This window comes from Mobula hypostoma, chromosome 20 (assembly GCF_963921235.1).
Source record: "Mobula hypostoma chromosome 20, sMobHyp1.1, whole genome shotgun sequence".
Taxonomy (NCBI): domain Eukaryota; kingdom Metazoa; phylum Chordata; class Chondrichthyes; order Myliobatiformes; family Myliobatidae; genus Mobula; species Mobula hypostoma.
The window spans coordinates 47,153,159-47,178,816 of NC_086116.1; positions in this window are offsets into that span (position 1 = coordinate 47,153,159).

The following is a 25,658-nucleotide window of genomic DNA, read 5'->3' on the forward strand; positions in this document are numbered from 1 at the left end:
ATCAGCCTCTATCCCATCCCTACATACTATATACTGGCTACCCTTGTGTTCCCTTCCAGTCCTGTGGCAGGGTCTTGTTCAGAAACGTGCTCCACATAGGAGCAGAATTAAGCCATTTGGCTCATCGATTCTACTCCACCATTCAACCATGGCTGATCCTTTCTTTCCCCACCTCAGCCTCACTTCAAGGTCTTCTCCCCGTTACCTTTGATGCCATGGCCAATTAAGAACCTGTCAATCCCTGCCTTAAATACACCCAAAGACCTGGCCTCCATAGCTGCCTGTGGTAACAAATTCCACAAATTCGCCACCCTCTAGCTAAAGAAATTTCTCCACATCTCTATTTTAAATGGATGACCCTCTATCCTGAGACTGTGCCTTCTTGTCCTAAACTTCCCCTCCATGGGAAACATCCTTTCTACATCTACTCTGTCTAGGCCTTTCAACATTCGAAACGTCTCAGTGAGATCCCCCCTCATCCTTCTTAATTCCAGCGAGTGCAGACCCAGAGCTATCAAATGTTCCCCATATGATAATCCGCAGTCTCAACACCAACCCCTGTGGAACAGCACTAGTCACTGGCAGCCAACCAGAAAGGATCCTTTTATTCCCACTTGCTGCCTCCTACCAATCAGCCAATGTTCTAACCATATCAGTAACTTACCTGTAATACCATGGGCTCTTAACTTAGTAAGCAGCCTCATGTGTGGCACCTTGTCAAAGGCCTTCTGAAAATCTAAACATAAAACATCCACTGCACCCCCTTTATCTATCCTACTTGTAATCTCCTCAAAGAATTCTGACAGGTTCATCAGACAAAATTTTCCCTTAAAGAAACCATGCCAACTTTGACCTATCTTGTCCTGTGTCACCAGGTACTCCATAACCTTATCCTTAAAAATTGACTCCAACATCTTCCCAACCACTGAGGTCAAGCTAACTGGTCTATAATTTCCTTTCTGCTGCATCCCACTTCTTAAAGAGTGGAGTGACATTTTCAATTTGCCAGTTCTCCAGAACATGAAAGTGTCCAATGATTCTTGAAAGATCATTACTATTGCCTCAACAATCTGTACCACTACCTCTTTCAGAATCCTAGGATGCAGTTCATCTGGTCAGGTGACTTATGTACCCTTAGGTCTTTTAGCTTTTTATACATCTTCTCCCTTGTAATAGTAACTGAAGTTACTTCTCTTCCCTCACACCCTTCAACACCTGGCACACTTCTAGTGGCTTCCACAATGAAGACTGATGCAAAATACTCATTTAGTTCATCTTCCATCTCCTTGACCCCCATTATTATTTCTCCAGCCTCATTTTCCAGTGGTCCGATATTCACTTTCATCTTTCTTTTATTTTTAATATACTTGAAAAGGCTTTTTCTATCCACCTTGATATTGTTTGCTAGCTTGCTTTCATATTTCATCTTTTCCCTCCTAATGATTCCTTTAGTTGCTTTCTGTAGGTTTTTAAAAGCTTCCCAATCCTCTATCTTGCTGCTAATTTTTGCTTTGTTATATGCCCTCTCTTTTGTTTTTACGTTAGCTTTGGCTTCCCTTGTCAGCCAAGGTTGCTGTTTGAGGTATTTCTTTGTTTTTGGAATACATGTATCCTGCACCTTCCTCATTTTTCCCAGAAACCCACGCCATTGCTGCTCTGCTGTCATCTCTGCCATACTCCTTCCAATTTACTTTGGCCAACTCCTCTCTCATACCACTGTAATTTCCTTTACTCCACTGAAATACTGCTACATAAGACTTTACTTCCTACCTATCAAATTTCAAGTTGAACTCAATCATATTGTGATCACTGCACTCCTAAGGGTTCCTTTACCTTAAGCTTCCGAGTCACCCTATTTTCATTACATAACACCTAGTAGCTGATCCCCTAGTAGGCTCAATGACAAACTCCTCTATAAAGCCATCTCATAGGCATTCAACAAATTCACCCTGTTGAGAGCCATTACCACCCCAATTTTCCCAGTCTACCTGCATGTTAAACTCTCCCATGACTATCATAGCATTGCCTTTTTGACATGCCTTTTCAATTTCCCATTGTAATCTGTAGTCCAAATCCCAACTACTGTTTGGAGGCCTGTGTATGACTGCCATCAGGGTCCCTTTACCCTTGCAGTTTCTTAACTCAACCCACAAGAATTCAACATCTTCTGATCCTATGTCACATCTTTCTACCGACTTAATACCATTCTTTACCAGCCACCTCCTCTGCCTACCTTCCAATCCCTCTGGTACAATGTGTAACCTTGGACACTTAGCTCCCAACTACAACCATCCTTCAGCCGCGCTTCAGTGATGGCCACAACATCATACCTGGCAATCTGTAATAGTGCATCAAGATCATCCACTTTATTTCTTATACTCCATGCATTGAGGTACAACACTATGAGCTATGTTTCCTCTAAGCTGTGTGCGTGTGTGCGCGCACACACATTTTTCAACCAGCGCACAAAGGAAGTTAATGTGCCAGACATCCCACATCTCCCGGAAGTTCCGGGAGTCTCCCGCATATGAATAGTGGCTCCCTGATGCCCGCAAATTATAGACAATATCACGGAAATCAATTTTTTTGAGAGCGAGCGAGAGAAAGCAAGAGAGAGCGCGAGAGCGACCACGAGAGAGAGCGTGCGAGAGAGAGAAAGCAAGCGAGAGAGCACGAGCGAGCGAGAGAGCGAGAGAGCGAGAGAGAGTGAGAGAGAAAGCCAGCGAGAGAGAAAGCAAGCGAGAGAGCAAGCGAGAGAGCGAGAGAGAGTGAGAGAGAGCGCGAGAGAGAAAGCAAGCGAGAGCGCGCGAGCGAGAGAGAGTGAGAGAGAGCGTGAGAGAGCAAGCAAGCAAGAGAGAGAGCACGAGAGAGCAAGCGAGAAAGCAAGCGAGCAACCACGAGAGAGAGAGTGCCAGCGAAAGCTCGCCATGGCAGAGTGTTCCAAAAAATATATGAAACATACGTCACCCCAGACTACCCTAAAGTGTACCCCTGCCTAATAGGGGTCAAAATAATGACAGTGTTGCTCGCTGCACTGTTTGCGACAGTGACTTTTCTATTGCCCACGGTGGGTTAAGACTGTAAAAGACATGTTGAGGTGAGTTTAACAGGTGTCATTTGTTCATTAGCATAGCTAACATTATTTAAACTAGCTGGTCGGCTCCTAAGGAGCTACTCTATTGCAGACATCCCATCTCTCCCGGAAGTCTCCCACAAAATTGATGGTGCTACCTCCCTGAAATGAGTTTTTGCAGGGTGGGATGACTGATGTGCGCACAATAATGTGGTAATTAATAATTATACTTATTGAAAATAATCTTTTAGCTAACTGTTTCTGTTAACTAGTTAGTCGGTTTTTCAAATACCACAATGCACGTCACTAATGTACGTCACCTCACCTATCCTGGTCTTGTTTGTACAGCTGCATCATGGCAGTTGCCATGATTGGCGGACAGTGTTCATATCATAAAGTTTACAAAGATCTGTTTCAAATCCTGTAGATAACTTACGAAGTTTCTAATTGGAAAAAATATTGATTCACTATGTCGAATTCAAAAGAAGCGAAGGGCATGAAGTGCAAAAGAACTGCAAATTTGTTTAAAGTTTAATGGCTTACCAAAATAGTAGAAACTGCTTCACCAAAAGCTCATGAGGTCATGAATGTTCAGCTACGAGAAATATTTATGTATGATTCGGAAACTGGAGTTATCTGTTTGTATTGATGTGATGCGAAAGTTGCTGGAGAATTTGCTAGTGGAAAGAAGTAGGATGATATTTGGAAACTTGACTTTCTGAAGCATTTGGCAGTGTACGAAAGCTCAGGCAATAGAACCTGTCATTACCCGTTACAGGATTGCTACGCATGTTACGTTTGAGTGCAGATGAGCGAGAGTGAAAACGATCAAACCCAAAGGAGATCAAAGTTCTAAGAGGAGAAAAAAGGTTTCCAGTAGATGAGGCACAAGAATGGTCAGCTTTTGATTTCTCCGCAATTGCAGATTGTGACTTCACATTTGGTGATGAACAAGTTAATGCCGTATGTCTAAAATATCATGATTTTCTAGCTGAAAATACTGTAAAATAATTTTTCATGCAAGAAAAAATTAAATCCAAACTGATTTCAAACTTTGCTCAAATGGTGGCATTTGTACTTCAAAATGAACAGTTTTGTGACCTTGCACAGTTGATGGACGTTACGAGAACCATTCTTGCGTCTAGTGCGGGCTGTGAGCGAGGTTTTAGCCTAATGAATCAACTCAAAAACAAGCTGAGAAACCGTTTAGGTGAATGTCATTTGGATATGTTGATGAGAATCAAAAGCTATCAATTAGATGGAAGTTCTATTAGTCTAGATAGAGTTTACAAAGAATCGGTAAATGCCAAAGACAGGAGAGAGAAAAAATAACTGAGGGACTTAAATATGTAACACACGCAAAAAACACTGGTGGAATGCAGCAGGCCAGGCAGCATCTATAGGAAAAGGTACAGTCGATGTTTCGGGCCGAGACCCTTCGGCAACTGAAAGCAACTGAACCGAAGGGTCTCGGCCCGAAACGTCAACTGTACCTCTTCCTATAGATGCTGCCTGGCCTGCTGCGTTCCACCAGCATTTTTTGTGTGTGTTGCTTGAATTTCCAGCATCTGCAGATTTCCTCGTGTTTGCGGACTTAAATATGTATGTTATTTTGTTGTTATTCTGTGCAGTTTTATGTCAAATATTTTGTAAACCTACATAAACTGTGTCATGTGTGCATTCAGTGCACACATACTTTTGTCACAGGAAAAAAAATTGCACGACATAAGAGTTTTGCACACACTGTTGACTAAACTTTAGAGGGAACATTGACTATGAGTACTACATTTGCAACCCTTTTTGGTTCTGCATCCCTAACGCACTGCTACTCACTCTGCTGGCTCCAATTATGTCCTATTATCTGCCTGTCCTTCCTGACAGTCTGACTGCATGCTGTCTTTGCTTTTTTACTTTCCGTCCTATCCTGAGTCCCCTCACTCTGGTTCCCATCCCCCTGCCAAATTAGTTTAAACCCTCCCCAACAGCTCTAACAAATCTGCCTATGAGAACATTTATCTCCCTCGGGTTCAGGTGCAACCCATCCCTTTTGTACAGGTCATACCTTCCCCAGAAGAGATCCCACTGATCCAAGAATCTGAAGCCCTGCCCCCTGCACCAGCTTCTCAGCCACACATTTATCTGCCAAATCACCCTGTTGTTACCCTCACTGGTGCATGACACAGGGAGAAATCCAGAAATTACTTCCCTGGAGGTCCTGCTTCTCAGCTTTCTGCTGAGCTCTCTAAATTCTCTCTTCAGGACCTCTTTGCTTTTCCTTCCTATGTCCTTGGTACCGAAATGTACTAAGACATCTGGCTGCTTTCCCTCCCTCTCCAAAATGTTGTGGATACGATCCAAGACATCCCCGACCCTGGCACCTGGGAGGCAACATATCATCCATGTGTCCCATTCATGTCCATGGAATCTCTTGTCTGTTCCTCTGACTATTAAGTCCTCTATCATTGCCTTGCCCCTCTTTTCCCGCTTTCCCTTCTGCACCACGGACAGCATCTCAATGTTTAAAGAGTTGTGAACATAGCTCAGCACCTCATGGAAACCAACCTCCCCTCCATGGATTTTGTCCAGAACTTCTCGCTGCCTCTGTAAGACAGCAGGGATAATCAAAGGCCCCACCCACAAAGAACATTCTCTCTCTCCTCCCCATTTCCATCAATTAGAAGATACAAAAGTCTGAAAGGTTCAAGGGCATCTTCTATCCAGCTGCTGAAAACTATTAAGTAGTTCCCTAGTATGATAAGATGGATTTTGACCTCACAATCTACCTCACTATGATCTTGCACCTTATTTTCTTCCTGCATTGCACTTTCTCTGTAGTTAAAACACTTTATTCTGAATTCTATAATAGTTTTACTTTGTTCAGCCTCAAGGTCTCAATTTGTACAAATGTGCCAAGGAGAGCTTTCTGACTGGCCGCATCACACCGTCTGGTATGGAGGCACCAATGCACAGGATCGGAAAAAGCTGCAGAGGGTTGTGTCTGCTAACTCCAGTATGGGGCACTAGCCTTCTCACCATTGAGGACATTTTCAGAAGGTGATACTTCACCATTCTGGACATGCCGTCTTCTCATTATTACCATCAGGGAGGAAGTAACGGAGCTCGAAGTCTGAAGATGTACACTCAACATTTCAGGAGTAGTTTCTTCCTTCTGCCATTAGGTTTCTGAACAGTCCATGAACCCATGAAAACTACATCTCTTTTTTTTTTACCATTTATTTATTTTAAGTTTTTGTCAATAAATTTGCTTGTTGGCAATTCTGATGGATTTCTCTAGCTACCAAAATTTCATCTGTATTTACATAATTATGAAATGTGCTAAAGCAACTGCAATAAAATCAAGAATTTAATTTATCTCGTTTCTGAATCCATGTCATTTCCTTCAATTTGGTTAACTAATCTGTAAGAAACAATAATAACTGTGCCAACTCATAAAACTTGGCCTGGAGCTTCACAGACAGCAAGTGTCTGTAAAGTCATTGTATTATATATTTTTTTGCAAAAGAATTGGGTTTTAGCTGACTTTCCCCCTATGACCAGGGGAAGTTTCAACTGTTACAATTTCACCTACACTCTGAGTGGTTTTGAAACTAACATCAGATGTGAAACAAATTGATATCAGCTTTTCAACAGTTTTGACCTTTGGCCTGACATTAATTTAGGCTACTGGACTTACTGCTAAAGCAGGCAAAATCTAAAACAAATGATGTAAAACAGGATCAAATGGCAAATTTCGGATATCAGCACCATTTAACAACTGTTACTGTTCTGTGATTTAACCTGTAATTCTGGACATTAGGATTCAGTGAATTATCACTCACAGAAAATCTACTTGCAGAAAATGTGCTATAACTTTTAACTCACATTTCAATAATGTATTCGATGCAGATCATTTGAACTATTAATGATAAATGGCTTTGCCAATCACATTTTCAGCATCTGCTTTTGTTTTGATCTTTATTTGTTATCCCTATTCTTTACAAAAATACGTTTTGTTTCATTTATTACTGGCTCTTTCTCCCCCAGCTAATTGAGCCATTCTTTATCATCCTTGGCTCTCTGTTGTAGAGTAATCTCGTATTTAAATGGTAGCCTTATAATAATTGAGGCAAATGTTACTCGTTTCAGCAACATGGTCCTTTGGATTCTTCAGTCTCTCTCTGTTCTCTAAATCATTCTATCAAGTCATATGTGTTTCAGGTACCATACTCCATTTACAAGTTCCTCGTAGATTGAATGTAGTTGTTCTGTTCCAAGCTATTGATTTGCTTCCAACACAATACCAGTCCCGCTAGTTACCTTCGTGTTCTGGCTTTCACATCCTGCAACTGCTAAACATAATTTTGATTCAACACATTTTTCACCATTTACTTTATTTTTGATGTATTTGACCATCATCCTCTTTTTATTGAACCTGTACCATTTTAATTGGAGCTCATATCAGACATATTTTTTAACTATTTATAAAAACATTGTTCCCTTACAGCAACATGTTAAAATCACTTAGATACATTGGGAACACACTAAATAGGCATATAATTTAAAATATCTCACAATTTGTTTAAGCTATCGTAACACTTAGAATGGCACCAGTCCTCCATCATCCACTTCTTTGCCCTGGAATGGTATAACTATTTGTTCTTGGCATTTCTCAGGAAATCTTGCTCAACAGCCCAACTGTACCCACAACCATTTACACGATTTAATTAAGGTTCTCAACCAGCATAGTTTTAGAACTCTGAAGCAACATTTCCACTGTCTGGATTACTTCACAAACTTCCATAAACCAGTCCTAGAAAGCAATGAGTACTTTTTTTCCGGTTTGCTGACTGTTACGCTTTGCGCTGCATCAAACCCAAATGTTGGAGCCACCAGGAGGTGGCAGTCTTCAGCTCAGATAGGGTTAAAACACTGATGAGAAAGAAAGTGAGAGGGTCAACCTATAGTCTGAGTTTTGCATTCTGAGTGATGTCAAACAACTTTCTGGCCCTTCCAACATGTACAGTACACACCATCACCTAGTATTGGTAATTACTTCAAGTAAATTTGCAGATTCTCCATCCTTTCCTCTGCAACTGTAGCAAACGCTCTAATTCATATATCTTGCTTAGTCTATAATAATTTGCACAAATGATATTATCATTTGTCCTGCTAGTTTTTCACTTTCCTTGGTGAGAATTGCCTAGTCTTTCAAATGGAAATAGATAGCGGGCACTATGAATTTATTTTACATTCACAACCACATTTTTTCCTCGACACGGTTGAAAGAGCTTTGAAAGCAATTGCTGAATAAAATGCTGCATAGAACATTGATAAAACTGTAGATGCACCACATTATTGTCTGAGTTATGAGTAAATAAATTAAAGTCAGAATTCTATGTTCTTATGCTTGGAAATAAAACTGACAGAAGAAATATTCTGTCTTCCTGTTGTATTTTAAACAGGATCACAACTCAAGAAACACACATCAAAGTTGCTGGTGAACGCAGCAGGCCAGGCAGCATCTCTAGGAAGAGGTACAGTCGACGTTTCGGGCCGAGACCCTGCGTCAGGATGCAGGGTCTCGGCCCGAAACGTCGACTGTACCTCTTCCTAGAGATGCTGCCTGGCCTGCTGCGTTCACCAGCAACTTAGATGTGTGTTGCTTGAATTTCCAGCATTTGCAGAATTCCTCGTGTTCACAATTCAAGAAAGTGGGTCTGCATATTTTACATTGAAAGTGCAAATAGAAGATTTCATAAGAATCGCAAGGTCTGTTTTCTTATGTAATTTTTCAGCATAATACACCATGGGGCCTCTAGAGGAGAATATCCAAATTTACAGCAAATCTGAAAATTTGTCATTGTATCTTAAAGGTTCAAGAACATAATTTGTGATTCGAAGTTTAATACAGAAACTATTCATTGCAATAAAGTACTCGCATTAATATAATGTGCTTTTAATGATTTCAGGACATCCCAAATAAAAATGTAATCAATAAGGTGTGTTTGATGTTTAATTACTGTTGTGACAAAAGCAGCATCCAATTTTTAGCCATTATTTTTTTTCTTCTATATTATGTATTGCATTGAACTGCTGCTGCTAAGTTGACAAATTTCATGACACATGCCAGTGATAATAAACCTGTTTCTGATTCTGATAATTTCCCAGTTTTTCTTCAAAATATTGCCAAGCGATCTTTCATGTGAACCCAAGGAAGCAGACAGAAGCTCAGTTTAATGCCTTCTCAAATTTGTCAGCTTTGGTTGAATGCGAACCCACAACTTCTGACTCAATGCAATCTGCTGACTTATGGTTGACAGACAATACTAGACTGAGCAAGCAGTCAGACATATAGAAGTACTGGAACTCATTTGAAAGAGCATTTTCGACATGAGATCTGGTGACAGAGGTGGGAATGTTCTATGGAGAGAAATTCACCATAATAGATAAGACTATCTTTCAGCACATTATGTCACATACACATGGCAAGAGGGCAGCAGGACTGGTCGCAGTGGCTTCTACGGGGTTACCAATAGGTGCTACCGTTCTACTTAAACGTGTGTCCAATTATTGCAAGATCCTGCTATACATTAAAAACTCAAAGGACTGCAGGTCTACACCATCCATGAGTTGGTCACTGGCGAAGGTAATGAAGAAGCTGCATAAGGTACAGCTGCCAGAGTCGATGGAGGATTACAGTCATACAGCGAGTGGCTGTCATGGTCACTTTGTTTGTGATCGCAAGACCTCTTTGGACATTGTTGATACATCATGTTGGATTTGCTGATTTATTGGATGCGAGCAGAGGGGATGGAGGGGGCCGAGTCCTCAGTCGTAGCAAGGACTAGGCCTGAAGCCAGGGTGTTGCCTGTTTGCAGCCGCCCAGAGTGACAGGACGAAGCCGCTGCACTTCACCAGGGTTTGGTGTGGCATGGTGTCCAGAACGGAGTCAAAGCTGCCCTCCCAGAGTTTCACTCAGCAGAAAACGACCTCTGTTGTGACTGACTGCAGTTTTTACAGCGGCACTCAATGGACTCGAGCTTCAAGCTGCAGGGTCACTTGCTTTACGGCCGCCGGAGCAGCAGCTGCCAACCCATTGTGCCCCACGAGGCACGGCATAGCGCAGTTGTGGTCAACTGAAGATTTCAACTGGACTGAGGGATCTGGACTATATGCATGTATGTTTGTCTGGTTGTGTTTTGTACAAGCGAAGACTAGGCCTCAAAGCCACAGGTTTGCCTAGTGGGAGTCGGGCGTCAGGGTGAGGACTGGGGCTTGAAGCCATGGTGTTGCCTAGCAGGCATTGGGGGGCCTGTCGACGGATGATATCGGTGGGCTGGAGGGTCTGGACTACATATATACATGCATATTCTGTGTCGTATTTTTACTGATATTCTATATGGGTTTGGTGGCTTGTAAGCACTTCATGGTTTTGTATGCTTGGAATTATGTTGTCAACCAGTTGCATGTAGTTTGGTGCTCTGTAGTTGCCAAGAAAATCTTCAACAACATCCTGGATTGCCTTTCTTGTGATTTTCTCCAGTCCCACTAGAAGTTCTTCAAATTGTCTGTCATTGATGACCTGTTTGATTTATGGACCAACAAAAATGCCTTGTTGGTATCAGTTATTCCGGGAAATGTCTGTCTCAAACATCAAGATCCTTCACAGAAATTTATAGTCTTTCTAAAACCTGTCCTGCCATGCAGAATCCACCGTACCTAAGCATGTCCAGGCATGCCTGGACCTGTGGTCTACAAGCAAGGAAATCCAGGATCCAATTACACAAGAAGATATTGAGGCCAAGGTCTTGGAGCTTATTGATTAGTTTTGAGGGGGTGGTGGTATTGAATGCTGAGCTGTAGTTGATAAAGAGCATCCTGATGTATGCACCTTTGCTGTCCAGATGTCCCAGGATTGTGTGAAGAGCCAATGAGATGGCATCTGCTGGGGACCTGTTGCTCCGGTAGGGAAATTGGAGTGGATCCAAGTTGCCTCTCAGGCAGGAGCTGATATGTTTCATCACCGCCTCTCAAAACACTTCATCACTGTGGATGTAAGTGCAACTGGGTGATAGTCATTGGGGCTGATCACCACACTCTGCTTGGGCACCGGTATATTTGAAGCCTGCTTAAAGCAGGTGGATACCACACACTGCCAAAGTGAGAGGTCAAAGATCTCAGTGAACACACCAGCCAGTCGGTCAGCACAGGTCATTAGTACATGGCCAGGTACCCCGTCCTGTCTGGGTGGATTCACCCTCCTGAAGGCAGCCTGCACATCAGCTGTAGAGACTGAGATCATAGGATCATCAGAGGATGTGGGGTTTGAGATGGTTCCTCCATGTTCTGACAGTAAATGTGAGCAATGGAGGCAGTGAGCTCATCTGGAAATGAAGGCCTCCTGTGTCCTATGTCACCTGATTTAACTTTGTAGGAGCTGATAGCATTCAAGATTTGCCACAGCTGTTGAGCATCCCTTGTTGATTCAAGCTTGCTTCAGAATTTCTGCTTCACCCATTGGATGGCTTTCTGGAGATCATACCTGCTTCTCTTGTAGCATACTTGGTCTCCAGACTTGAATGCCTCTGATATGACCCTCAAAAGATTTTGGATCTCATGGTTCATCCCGAGCTTCCGACTGGGAAAGACTCTGAATGATTTAGTGGGGACACACTCCTCTACAACTGTTTCAATAAAGTCCATTACAACCATGGTGTATTCATTCTGGGTGAGTGTTTAAACATGGCCCAGTCCAATGACTCTAAGCAATCCTGTAATCACTTCCCTGCCTCCTGCAACCATCTCTTTGTTGTCCTAATCTCTGGAGCTTTGCTTTTTAGCCTCTGCCTGTATGCAGGTAGGACAGTCAAGAGATCCGATTCACCAAAATGAGGTCTGGGCTATGAACTATATAGAAATCACATCACATCACATCACGTCACGTCACGTCACGTCACGTCACGTCACGTCACGTCACGTCACGTCACGTCACGTCACGTCACATCACATCACATCACGTCACATCACATCACCATCACGTCACATCACATCACCATCACGTCACGTCACGTCACGTCACGTCACGTCACGTCACGTCACGTCACGTCACATCACATCACATCACATCACATCGGCATCCACATCACATCACATCACATCACATCGGCATCCACATCACCAAGGACCTCGCGTGGTCTGTACATACTGGCTGTATGGTGAAAAAGGCACAGCAGCGCCTCCTTCACTTCAGACGGTTGAAGAAGTTTGCTATGGGTCCCCAGGTGCTAAGGACTTTCTACAGGGGCACAATTGCGAGCATTCTGACTGGCTGCATCACTGCCTGGTATGGGAACTGTACCTCCCTTAATCGCAGGTCTCTGCAGAGAGTGGTGCAGATAGCCCAGTGCATCTGTGGATGTGAACTTCCCACTATTCAGGACATTTACAAAGACAGGTGTGTAAGAAGGGCTCAAAGGATCACTGGGGACCCAATTTACCCCAGCCACAAACTGTTCCAGCTGCTACCATCAGGGAAATGGTACCGCAGCATCAAAACCAGAACCAACAGGCTCTGGGACAGCTTCTACCACCAGGCCTCAGATCGATTAATTCACGCTAGTCCTGACGAAGGGTCTCGGCCTGAAACGTCGACTGCACCTCTTCCTATAGATGCTGCTTGGCCTGCTGCGTTCACCAGCAACTTTGATGTGTGTCACGCTGATACAACTGTGTTTCTATGTTCTCTATCCTGTTGTACATACTATTTATTATAAATTACTATCAATTGCACATTGCCCATTCAGATGGAGACGTAAAGATTTTTACTCCTCATGTACATGAAGGACGTAAGTAATAAAGTCAATTCAATTCAATTCAGTGGTCTAGCTTGTTGGGTCGTCTGGTGCTGCAGATTATATGCTGGTGATAAATGGGCAGTGTTTTCTTCAAATAAGCCTGGTTGACTATAATTTGAAATACGTCGGGATGGGCTGTTTCCTGTTTGCAGACGACATCATACAGTGTCACAAGTGCCTGATTACAGTTGGATGCTGGTGGAATATAAGCTCAGTCAGGATTTCAGAGGAGAACTCCCGGGGTGAATAGAATGGACAGCGTTTAACAGTTAGATGAACTGAATTGAATTTATTACTTCCATCCTTCAAATACATGAGGAGTAAAAATCTTTATGTTACATCGCTGTTCAAATGTGCAATGTGCAATTATAGTAATTTATAATGTATAGTATGTGCAACAGGACAGTCAATATAACATAGAAATACAGTTGTGTCAGCATGAATTAATCAATCTGATGGCCTGGTGAAAGAAGCTGTCCTGGAGCCTATTGGTCCTGGCTTTGATGCTGCGGTACCGTTTCCCAGATGGTAGCAGCTGGAACAGTTTGTGGTTGGGGTGACTTGGGTGTTCAATGATCCTTCGGGCCCTTTTTACACACCTGTCTTTGTAAATGTCCTGAATACAGTTCCCGTACCAAGCAGTGATGCAGCCAGTCAGGATGCTCTCAGTCGTGCCCCCATTAGAAAGTTCTTAGAATTTGGGGGCCCACACCAAACTTCTTCAACCATCTGAAGTGTAAGAGGCGCCTTTGTGCCTTTTTCACCACACAGCCAGTATGTACAGAACACGTGAGATCCTCAGTGATGTGTATGCCAAGGAACTTAAAGCTGTTCACCATCTCAACCACAGATCCATTGATGTCAATAGGGGTTAGCCTGTCTCCATTCCTCCTGTAATCCAGAACCAGCTCCTTTGTTTTTGCAACGTTTAGTGAGAGGTTGTTTTCCTGACACCACAGTGTCAGGGTGATGACCTCTTCTCTGTAGGCTGGCTCATTATTATTTGAGATTAGGCCAATCAATGCAGTATCATCAGTAAATAATTAGCAGGTTGGAGCTGTGGGTGGTAACACAGTCATGGGTATACAGAGAGTAAAGGAGGGGGTTTAGCACACAGCTCTGAGGGGCACCTGTGTTGAGGATCAGAGGGGCAGAGGTGAGGGAGCCCACTCTTACCACCTGCCGGCGATCTGACAGGAAGTCCAGGATCCAGCTACACAAGGCAGGGTGAGGGCTAAGGTCTCTAAGCTTCTTGTCGAGCCTGGAGGGAATTATGGTGTTGAATGCTGAACTCTAGTCCAAGAACAGCATTCCCTCACAAACATCCTTCTTCTTCAAATGCGTAAGGATGGTGTGTAGAGCTGTGACTATTGTGTCGTTCCAAGTCGGGGGAACATGAGTACGATATATGTACTTTGATAATAAATATACTTCAAACTTTGAACTTTGAGATTAGCCCCAGTACTATATCAGTATCAATAGTCAAATGATTTATATATTTCAAGCATTATTGCATACACTCAAACCACAACATTTTAAATAGATTCCTGTCAGGCTACAAATATTATTGTCAACTCATCTTTCGCATTACCATAATATAATGACATTGGGTTCATGTAGGTGCCCTTTGATGTTTAAGCAGCTTAAACTGGTGGTCACTTTGCAAAAAGATCAAAAAGCTTGGTTTAAATCTTTGATCTTAGCACACTTAATTGCAGACTCTAGTAAAGAGTTTTATAAGTTAATCCAAGGGTTGCATGTATTAAATTAATATGCCCTTTAACTCTCAATCTTTACTTTTGGTTACAACTCAGAAGCAAAAAGAAAAAAGCTAGAAAGAGATGTGGTTAGACAATAGGACATGATTTGTAATACTTCGGAAAGTCATTTATGACAGTTTTTATTGCTATAGCTACTCCTCTTTCTGACTGCCAAGCTGTCAAGGCCTCTCAAGTTCAATCGTTATTGACAATACAATTACGAGGTCTATTGCAATCTATAATTTCCACTTTCCTCTCCACTAACGCAATGAAACCACGTCCATCCAATTCCTGATACCTTAAGGTCAAAACAGTTCTGACACAATTGTCAAATATTTTCAAAGAAATATGAATGCCAAGAAATTGAAAATAATGCCTCTAATAATTGATTGGTTGGTGCAAGATGCACTTAGAATTATTTTGGCCATCAGCTTGCTGTGGAAATTAAGTGGCTGAAAATTAAAAGTAGCACACACAAAATGTTGTAGGAACTCAGGCAGCATCTATGGAAATGAGTAAACAGTCGCCTTGAGTCCTGGAGAAGAGTCTTGACCGAAGCATCGACTGTTTACTCTTCTCCATAGATGCTGCCTGACCTGCTGAGATCCTCCAGCACTTTTGTGTGTGTTGCTTTAGATTTAAGTAGTGTTGAGTGAGCTCACATCTGCACTAGTACAAAGCACACGGAGAAAAATAGATAAGTACAAACAGCTAGGTCTGAATCCAGGTCTGTAGTTGTGGGAAAAAGGGTTCTGGGCTCTGGGTCAGATGCTGGTGATTAGTGAACCTTTAAAAAGAATCCTATTGTGTTGATAGAACTAACACAAATAAATGGTAGGCTCCATTTTTAAATAAGAAATTTAGGGAGAAAATGACACAGCTATCAGGCAATGGGGTGTGTTGATGGGAGGATAGGGTGTTTGTGTCGAGTGGATTAAAAAAGGTTTGAGCTAGGAAGGGTGACGTCAGAACCCCAGAAAGGTGGGGGGACCCAAAGGAGTGACGGTCAATAGATAACTTACAAGGACTTGCTGAGCTGGGTGCCCTGAAGCAGGTTGCAGAGCACCAGTGCTATTATGTAGTTGGACTGTGAGAGCGAAGTGGCAGGATAACATGAATAGCATTCTGACCGGTTGCATCACAGCCCCTGGCACAGAGCCTCCAAGGGACAGGATCGCAAGAGGCTGCAGAGAGTTGTAGTCTCAACCAGCCCCACCACAGGCACAACCTTCCACAACACTGAGGGCATCTTCAAGAGGCAGCGCTTCAAGATGGCATTACCATCCGGGATATACTTTCTTCTCATTACCATCACCGAGGAGGTGGCACACACAGAAGCCCAAAGACCCACAGACAACAATTTAGGAACAGCTTTTCACTATGTATTTACTTCAGGGATTTATGGATTTGTAAGTCTTTGCACTCTAATGTTGCCACTAAACAACAAATTTTATATATGTCAGTGATAATAGATCCCACACTGGCTCCGATTTCTCAAAACATGATACACAGAAAATAGAAAACGCCACAGGAAATGTCGCTTTGAAATAATGAAATGATAATAATAATGATGCAAAAACTATCATTATCATTAGTTTCATTCCATCTAGGAAATGTAACTTTTTAGTGTTGAAAAAGGTAGCAAGAGGTAGCATTATGCTATAAATTTCCTGGCATAAGCCTTTTCTCATAAAAGTCACTATGTAAATGTGAGCCTTTCTGTTCATTTTTCATTTGGGTTTCTTAATGAAACTGCAGCAGATTTCCACTCTAAGAACATTAGTGAATACCTTTAATGCAAAGAAAAAGAATAAAGGGGGACATTCCATTAAAGTCTGTGTGGTTTTATGGCAGGTTTCCCATTACTTCCCACTTGCAAATAGGTTTGGACAGGAACTTGAATGCTCATGGCACTTAAGAAAAGCAGCATCAATTCAAGAAGAATTTACAACCATTCTGACAGTTGTGTCCAACGTGGAAATGCTGTCTGATATTTTTTCTCTGCAATTGTATCACCATAAATTGCATTGGTCTGAAGGCAGAACACATTCATGTCTATGTGAATAGCTTACATTGTAACAAAATAACATGAGTTGTATTTATTCTGAAAATAGAGCACTTTTGATTGAGGTGAAATGAAGTATTAAAGCAAGGGGAGCAACAAGGGCTTTGCTCAAGTTTCCCAGGAAACCATTTTCTGCTTGGAGAAAGCAATTCTCTGTGTAGGAAAGAAATATGCACTAGTTATTTATGTAATTCTTGCTTCGGCTAGTGGCTTTATATAGGGGGATGATAGCCCCAGGCCCGGCCAAACTTAAGAAATCGCGTTTGGGCGAATGCTGCATGATGTCTCCCCTGTTACATATCAGTACCCAGAAATAACAAACAGTACACAATATGCGATTAAATGATTGAGCTTTATAATTCTTTATTTGACTATATGGTTAGTAAAGAAAACAAAAAAAAAAAAGGGCCCACTCTCGTGAAACAGTCTAATGTGCAACGTTGGATCTCACTGATAAGGCCGTTCGTCCCACCATCGACCTCCTCCAATCGTCGCTGACCTTCGGACCCTTGCTCCAAGTCCACTCCGTCCAAGCTCCACCAGCTGTCTCCATTCGCATCTTCTCTCCTCATCTCTCCCCGGCAAAAGACCGCGAAATCCCGGCTCCCAGACACACAAGAACAACATCCTGTTCATTGGCTAGCATGTCCCTTTATCTCTAGTCATAACCGAAACATTGCTGATACAGAGAAACCATTACCTCAGCAGTGGAACATTACAAAGAAGCCATTACATTAGCAGTGGAACCTTACAGTGTGTTACATTTATAAAAACATTAATAAACCATTTAGGAGACATTTTGATTTGTGTCTCCATCTTGCATTTCGGTAAAAACTGAAGTTTACTTGTAGTTTACTAATTTCTTTTTTCATTAGCAGACAAAACAATTTCATGTGAACAGAATAATATTTCCTATACAGCACTGATGTAACGTAGTTTAAAACCTGGTTTTATTTCTGAACTTTTGGAGACTGGGATACCAAATACAAGAATGGCTGGTAGAATTTCGTCTTCCCATCTCACAGCTTCAAATAGAACCAAGGATTTAAATTTCATAAGAACAGAAACATACAACCTAAAAAGTAAATCAGTGTGTTTGGGACAGTGAAACAAAGAGGAAGAGGTCATGATGTCCAGCATGATCCATTTGGTAAGCCATGAGGACATGGGGTAGAATTCATTGAAAGATATTTAAGATGAAAATACCCATGAAAGTAGCTTGTCCTACTATAAAATAGAAATTGTTTATCGTGTGGAGAATTGCTTGTAGACTATTTTGTAACATCTGCTCTACCGTTTTTGAGTAGGCATTGAGGAAAGGGAAGACAAGATTGATAGAAAGCTGTGATTTGACAATGAAAATATTGCTGTGAAAATTGCTGCAATTTTTGATTGTTGAGCTATGGAAGATTAAAAAAGGATCCCTGATGAAGATGGCGGAGTTTGTCATTGAAACATCGGTTATAATACCCAGCTGGAAGCCCAAGAAGAGTTGAGGTTACATCAAAAGTTTTGAACCTGGTGGCAATTGCTTAGAGGAGGCTTTTTATTTATTCGATATGGCTAACCAGAAACGTTGAACCTGAATTAAAATAATAAGTAACTTTTCTGTTAATAGGAGGAAGGTTCAAATAATTGCACAACTGCACTTCACAATTTTTTGTAGGGCTCTTCAGCCTTGGTGCAACAATAGATTTCAAATTTCCATTTGCTTTATCGATCACATTTTAAGAACCACGGTCACTATCCCTTAATTTTTCTGTAATCCCATGCTACCTGACAAATCAAACTCAATGCAGAAAGGTTGCCAGTAAACTTCGGTTTACCAGCTGTTATGTTCTTTACCCAAAGCACATTATTGAGTATTGAATATGGCTGTACATGCTAAATTAAGTATACAGCTGGATGTTACTGGATATCTTTCTGATTGAAGAAAAACATGCATGAGTACTAGTGTCTTGGATATAATTTTGTATTTTTCTAGATAGTAGCAATTTTTGACTTGCAACAAATGATGAGAAAGATTCAGGAAGAAATGGACTGACAGATGAAAACACAATTGAATAAAGTGATAAAGTGATCCCAAGTGAAGGGAAGAAAACCAAAAAAATATAATGTCAGTGGTATTGTTTTGAGAAGGATACAAAGTAGGGAAACCTACAGATATATATTCAAGGATTTTTGCAGAAGACACAGTAAGTTGACAAGGAGGTCAAGAATGAAGTAATTGCGTTTATATGAAACTGATATTGGAGAAATGTTAATTGATTAATACAATATTGATTGTGCAGTATTTCCTTTAATCTCCTGGCAAATTTGCATAATAATGCATAAATCCTACATACAGTAGGCCATTCTTTTTCCATCAAGATTGGTCCAATATTTCTAATCAGATCTCCTCTGCTCATTTGGACGGCCTTGATAGATAAAGCATAAATCAGTCATTGATTGCATACATTGTAAATGGCTAAACTCTTCACCAAATTTCAGGAAAATGCAATTTATTGGCTGGCAAATTTTAAATGAACAAGTAAATAATTTGTTCACTGTAATACATCAAATCTGTAAATAAATATTTACCCCAATTACATAATAAATAAATGTCAGCAAGAAATAAACATTTTAGTAAAATTTGATTCACTGTACTAAGAAATAAATAATCAATTTAATTAATTATCAATTAATTATTTACTCAGTCAGAATAAATAAGTAAACAGTTGATTTTAAAATGACAAAATATTTTCAACTAATGTTTTATGGATTCACTCAATGATACTAATATCTTTTTTCTCTCTTAAGATTAATAAACTTCCATCTGCAACATCCAGCAATTAACCAAATCACAACTCCAGAAGACATCTTATTCCAATGTTCAAGGGCTCAATTCTTGTTTGTCTTTTGCTCAGGCACGGATGAAGTAATTCATCTTGCTTTTGCTGCTGGTAACTGTCCCTCTGGCTAATTTCTGTCTCTTTCTCTCTCAGCTGTTAAGAGTGCCAAATTCTCTCTTTGTGACTGTAGCTGATTATTAGAATAAACAAAATAGCTTTTTTTTTATAATTCCAGTGAAGTTCTGATAAATAGACCTTTTATACAAAGACGGATACATAATACCATCATCTTCATCATCCTCTACCCAGTTGAACTGTTTGAGGAAGATCTTTGTTCATTCTGCAATTACTGATGTTGTACTGAGTACATCAGTTATTCTGCAGATGCTGGTTTGTAGATTTTGAGGAGTGCCTCTAGTTGTTGGCCTTCAGCAGAGCAATGGCTGTTCACATATCTGGTTATGAGTTAGTGCACTGCTGTTCGATGTCAACGCTGAGATGTCTATCGGGTTTCAGATTTAAAACAAGTGCCAGTAAGCTGACACTATTTCTGATTAATTAGACAAACTCATTGCAGCACAATGTAGGATTAATGGTTATTTTGTACCATACTCAAGATCCTGGCTCAGAACTGTACACAACTACAAAGCATAAATAAACACACAATATTATTTAAAAAAGGGAAACATACTAATGCAGCATACCAATAACAACACTACATCCCTTCTCATGTTAATTGAATGAATCATTCCAATCCTCTTAGTTCTTATATCACTGTGTGATAAAGTCTCGCAGATGTGATAGTATAGATGGTAGTCTAAACTCATAAGTTAGTTAAATAGAAATGTGCATTGATTCAGTTTATAAATATGACAATACCTAGTAACTCAGTATTGACACGGAGTAAGGTAAAGAATGCCTTAACCACATGGCCAAGTGGTTAAGGCATTCCACATCAAAGTTGCTGGTGAACGCAGCAGGCCAGGCAGCATCTCTAGGAAGAGGTACAGCTGAAGTTTCGGGCCGAGACCCTTCGTCAGGACTAACTGAAAGAAGAGGCAGTAAGAGATTTGAAAGTGGGAGGGGGAGGAGGATATCCGAAATGATAGGAGAAGACAGGAGGGGTAGCGATGGAGCCAAGAGCTGGGAAGGTGATTGGCAAAAGGGATATGAGAGGATCATGGGACAGGAGGCCCAGGGAGAAAGAAAAGGGGGAGGAGGGGAAAACCCAGAGCATGGGCAGGGGGTACAGTGAGAGGGACAGAGGGAGAAAAAGGAGAGTGAGAGAAAGAATGTGTGTATATAAATAAATAACGGATGGGGTACGAGGAGGAGGTGGGGCATTAGCGGAAGTTTGAGAAGTCAATGTTCATGCCATCAGGTTGGAGGCTACCCAGACAGAATATAAGGTGTTGTTCCTCCAACCTGAGTGTGGCTTCATCTTTACAATAGAGGAGGCCGTGGATAGACATATCAGAATGGGAATGGGATGTGGAATTAAAATGTGTGGCCACTGGGAGATCCTGCTTTCTCTGGCGGACAGAGCGTAGATGTTCAGCGAAACGATCTCCCAGTCTGCGTAGGGTCTCGCCAATGTATAGAAGGCCACATCGGGAGCACCGGACGCAGTATATCACCCCAGCCGACTCACAGGTGAAGTGTCACCTCAGCTGGAAGGACTGTCTGGGGTCCTGAATGGTGGTAAGGGAGGAAGTGTAAGGGCATGTGTAGCACTTGATCCGCTTACAAGGATAGGTGCCGGGAGGGAGATCGGTGGGGAGGGATGGGGGGTACGAATGGACAAGGGGGTCGCATAGGGAGCGATCCCTTTGGATCCCTGTGGGGGGGGGAGGGAAAGATGTGCTTAGTGGTGGGATCCCGTTGGAGGTGGCGGAAGTTACGGAGAATAATATGTTGGACCCAGAGGCTGGTGGGGTGGTAGGTGAGGACAAGGGGAACCCTATTCCTAGTGGGGTGGCGGGAGGATGGAGTGAGAGCAGATGTGCGTGAAATGGGGGAGATGCGTTTGAGAGCAGAGTTGATAGTGGAGGAAGGGAAGCCCCTTTCTTCAAAAAAGGAGGACATCTCCCTCGTCCTGGAACGAAAAGCCTCATCCTGAGAGCAGATGCGGCGGAGACGGAGGAATTGCGAGAAGGGGATGGCATTTTTGCAAGAGACTGGGTGAGAAGAGGAATAGTCCAGATAGCTGTGAGAGTCAGTAGGCTTATAATAGACATCAGTAGATAAACTATTTCCAGAGATAGAGACAGAAAGATCTAGAAAGGGGAGGGAGGTGTCGGAAATGGACCAGGTAAACTTGAGGGCAGGGTGAAAGTTGGAGGCAAAGTTAATGAAGTCAACAAGCTCAGCATGCGTGCAGGAAGCAGCGCCAATGCAGTCGTCGATGTAGCAAAGGAAAAGTGGGGGACAGATACCAGAATAGGTTTGGAACATAGATTGTTCCACAAAGCCAACAAAAAGGCAGGCATAGCTAGGACCCATATGGGTGCCCATAGCTACACCTTTAGTTTGGAGGAAGTGGGAGGAGCCAAAGGAGAAATTTTTAGTCCTTATTCGCCCAGTGGCCACACATTTTAATTCCACGTCCCATTCCCATTCTGATATGTCTATCCACGGCCTCCTCTACTGTAAAGATGAAGCCACACTCAGGTTGGAGGAACAACACCTTATACTCCAACTTGATGGCATGAACATTGACTTCTCAAACTTCCGCTAATGCCCCCCCTCCCCCTCATACCCCATCCGTTATTTACTTATATACACACATTTTTATTTTCTCCCTCTGTCCCTCTCACTATACCCCCTGCCCATCTTCTGGGTTTTACCCCCCTCCCCCTTTTCCTTCTCCCTGGGCCTCCTGTCCCATGGTCCTCTCATATCCCTTTTGCCAATCACCTGTCCAGCTCTTGGCTCCATCCCTCCCCCTCCTGTCTTCTCCTATCATTTTGGATCTCCCCCTCCCCTCCCACTTTCAAATCTCTTACGAGTTCTTCTTTCAGCTAGTCCTGACGAAAGGTCTCAGCCCGAAACGTCGACTGTACCTCTTCCTAGAGATGCTGCCTGGCCTGCTGCGTTCACCAGCAACTTTGATGTGTGTTGCTTGAATTTCCAGCATCTGCAGAATTCCTCGTGTTTGTGTGGTTAAGGCATTCGAGTAGCAATCTGAAGGTCGTGAGTTCGAGCCCCAGCCGAGGCAACATGTTGTGTCCTTGAGCAAGGCACTTAATCACACAGTGCTCTGCGACGACACTGGTGCGAAGCTGTATGGGTCCTAATGCCCTTCCCTTGGACAACATTGGTGTCGTGGAGAGGGGAGACTTGCAGCATGGACAACTGCTGGTCTTCCATACAACCTTGCCCAGGCCTATGCCCTGGAGAGTGAAGACTTTCCAGGCGCAGATCCATGGTCTTGCAAGACTAACGGATGCCTTTAAGGTGAAGAAGCAGAGCATGATGGTAATTTCCCTGTCTATCTATGACAAATAAACCTGAATCTGAATTACATGCAAAAAAAAAGCAAGGCTAACTGCAGAGAAGGACTGAAGCAGGCAATGCATACAAAATGCTGGAGGAACTCAGCAGGCCAGGCAGCATCTGTGAAAAAGAGTACAGTCGACATTTCGGGCTGAGACCCTTCATCGGGACTGGAGAAAAAAAGATGAGGAGTCAGAGTTAAAAAGTGGGGGAAGGGGGGGAAGAAACACAAGGTGATGGGTGCAACTGGGAGAGGGGAGAGCTGAAGTAAAAAGCTGGGAATTTTATTGATAAAAGGGATACAGGGCTGGAGAATGAAGAATCTGATAGGAGAGGACAGAAGGCCATGGAAGAAAGGGAAGGGGGAGGAGCACCAGAGGAAGGTGATGGGCAGGTAAGGAGATAAGGTGAGAAAGGGAAATGGGTATGGGGAATGGGGAGGCGTTACCGGAAGTTCGAGAAATCTATGTTCATCCCATCAGACAGAATAGAAGGTGTTGCTTCTCCAACCTGAATGTGGCCTCATCGCAGCGGTAGAGGAGGCCATGGACTGACTTGTTGGAATGGGATTAGGAAGTGGAATTAAAATGTGTGGCTACTGGGAGATCCCGCTTTTTCTGATGGACAGAGTGTAGGTGCTCGGCGAAGTGGTCTCCCGGTATACATCAGGTCTCACCAATACACAGGAGGCCACACCGGGAGCAGCAGATACAGTAGATGACCCCAACAGACTCACAGGTGAAATGTTGCCTCACCTGGAAGGACTGTTTGGGGCCCTGAATGGTAGTGAGGGAGGAGGTGTGGCACTTGTTCCACCAACCTGATGGCATGAGCATCGACTTCTCAAACTTCCGGTAATGTCCCCCACCGTCTGCTTCACCATTCCTCATTCAATTTTCCCTCTCTCATCTTATCTTCTTACCTACCCATCTACTCCCTCTGGTGATTTTCTTTCTTCTATGGCCTCTGTCTTCTCCTGTCAGATTTCCCCTTCTCTCGCCCCGTATCTTTCACCTATCTACTTCCCAGTTCTTTACTTCAGCTCTCTCTCCCATCCCCCTTCACCTATCACTTCGTGTTTCTTCCTCCCCTTACTCTGACTCCTCATCTTTTTTTTCTCCAGTACTGGTGAAGGGTCTCGGTCTACAACGTCAGCCGTACTCTTTTCCATAAATGCTACCTGGCCTGCTCAGTTCCTCCCGCATTTCGTGTGCGCTGCTTGGATTTCCAGCGTCTGCAGATTTTCTGTTGTTTGTGAGGACTGAAGCAGGGATGTGCAGACAACTTGCAGACTGAAGGCAGAGAATGTGCAGGAATAGGATGTTAGTTTAACCCACAGAACTGGCAAATTCAGAGTTAGAATAAATCAAGGGTCTATTTCTGGGTTTGCTGAAAGACAATCTCAGGTGAGATAGTTGAGTTTTCCACACAACTTGGAGGGTTTCCCTTCAGAAGGACATTCTCCTTGCTGTCACCAAGTTAATAGCACTGATCTGATTTCCACCCATGGCAGTGATGCTGGTCATTCTTATCTCCTAAAAGCTCTGAATGAAAAGTTAATCCTGTTTCTTTTACCCTCTTTTGCTCTCATTGTGATCTTTCTGCCTCAAGTCCTCTGTGTTCTGAAGGTGGTTGTGATCTTGCTAAGTCGGCAGCTCAGGCGATTTGATATTCTTTTTGAGGCTTTCCGTTATTGATATACATCCACCCGTTATCTACATTTGCAGGTTAGAAATTAAGGAATTAGAAAATTCAGTCACATTTTGCATATGCTGTCTCAGACAACTAGATGGAAATGTGTACAGATTTATCAATTGCTTCTTGAAGCCTTTTGCCACAATCTATGGTGCAGCTTATCTTTCAGTGAAGTTTCCAGCAGGAGGTGACACAATGTCGTAAATCAGTAGAACTCCCCAGTGCCATGTTATATCATCTGAGTCTCCAAAACCTGTAGCTGTCCCTTCAGATCTTTTCCCGACGAGGCCAAGGTTAGCTCAGAGTATGTGGCAAATAGCATGGGCATTGTCTGTGAATGCAGAGAGAGGCTGCTCCAAATCTGAGCATTGCTCGGTATTCAAATGTGCAATTTTATTGATGATTGGCCCACACAGACACTGATTACTTTATGTTAGAATTCATTACCTCAAGGCAGGTAAGCAGTTACAAATGCATCTCAAAGAATCCTATATTATAGACTAAAAATTAACAGGGAAATATATTGCGGATAGCATTCAAAATGACAGGAACTGAACTTTCAATTCAATCATCCTAATTGCTGGTATAATCTTGAAGTAGTTAGGCTGGTAAGTGAGATTAATTAGGCAACTCTCAGCTGCACTACGTAAAACAATGTCTTCTTTGTTTATCACCACATCTACGATATTGGGAGTGCTGGAAACCTTCCCCAGCTTTAAGGAGGAAACATACAAGATTCTTAAAAAGTGAATGTCCTTACACAGGAAAGCAGTATCCATACTACGGTATCCATGACCCTTACGCAACCAGTTTCCGGGTCTGAAGAAATCCACAAGGATCAACTGCTGCAGGGAAAAAAAACGGAAGAAAAAAAAATCTGCGGGA